This window comes from Salvelinus sp. IW2-2015, unplaced genomic scaffold (assembly GCF_002910315.2).
Source record: "Salvelinus sp. IW2-2015 unplaced genomic scaffold, ASM291031v2 Un_scaffold1753, whole genome shotgun sequence".
Taxonomy (NCBI): domain Eukaryota; kingdom Metazoa; phylum Chordata; class Actinopteri; order Salmoniformes; family Salmonidae; genus Salvelinus; species Salvelinus sp. IW2-2015.
In genome coordinates, this window is record NW_019943134.1 from 16,991 (window position 1) to 18,191 (window position 1,201).

The following is a 1,201-nucleotide window of genomic DNA, read 5'->3' on the forward strand; positions in this document are numbered from 1 at the left end:
GGGTCATCTATTGTGTTGAACTGCTAAATGAATGTGGGGTCAGTAAAAGGGTAACGTCATCCCCAGGCTCATTGCTAATGCACGCTAGCTGGTGGAATGAGACTAGTGTAAAGTGGTCGGTTTCCATAAACCACTCAGAGACATAGCCACTCTGACTCAGGTTCACCCCCCCCAGTATGCCAGATGAATAAATATTACTCACCACTATGAACTATGGACTAACTTAACACCACTGAAATTAATTTTTTTCACGAACTAGAGCATTGTGGTATTTGTTCGGGACAATGTCGCAGTGCGACTGCAACTTGTCCAGGAAGAAATACCTAAATGATACTAGGTAGCTAACTCCTTATAACCTTCACCTTTATACCTATCACCCCAAACATATCTATCATCAGTTTGAATGTTTCCCACTTTGAATAAACGGGTCTGGTATTACCTCAAGCCTCAGGGAATTAACATCTCTCCTTTTCAACTCAAGTCTTCTCCTCTCCAAACAAAAAAAAAAGCAATTTCACCGCCAGGCCAAACTTTTGAATTCTGATCAGTATTGGATCATTCTTCTGCTGAGGAGAAGTAGAGAGGTGACAGGTACAGGCACCACCCGTCTCTTCGACAGACAGTTCCCTGTCTCCTGCTAACAGGAGGCCAGCTAGAGACACGTAAGATACACCAGAAAACAAACTTCATATTCATGAGCTGTTCACTCTGTGGACAACAAGTGAATCTCAAACACCTTCTCTTTGATTCTCCAACCCCATTTTCAAAATGCATTAAAACACATGCGGTTCCTTCCCACTGGTTTGGTTTTTCTTCTTCTCTGAGATAGAGGTTGAGGAATCAAGGAGTCAAGGACCGGAGAAATCTTTTGAGATTCATCCCCAGAGTCTTCTTATCTCCATTGATCTAAAGGGTGTCACCAATGCCACTGCTGTGATCCCAACACAAGTGACCCTTTATCATTCTTTTTAATAACAAGCGTATTGGCCAGGCATCCAGACTGAGATGGGGGACTGACCTAAGGAAGCTGTGAAAGGAGAACCCAGTCAGTATTCCAACATGTGAAGAGGTGTCTTCAGTTCCATCAGTATGGAGAGGTGAGTGGCACATCCATCTGGATCCCTTGACCTGGGGTGGATCCAAACCATCCCCATCCCTGACTCCACCCGATAACATCCATCTGGATCACATGACCTGGGGT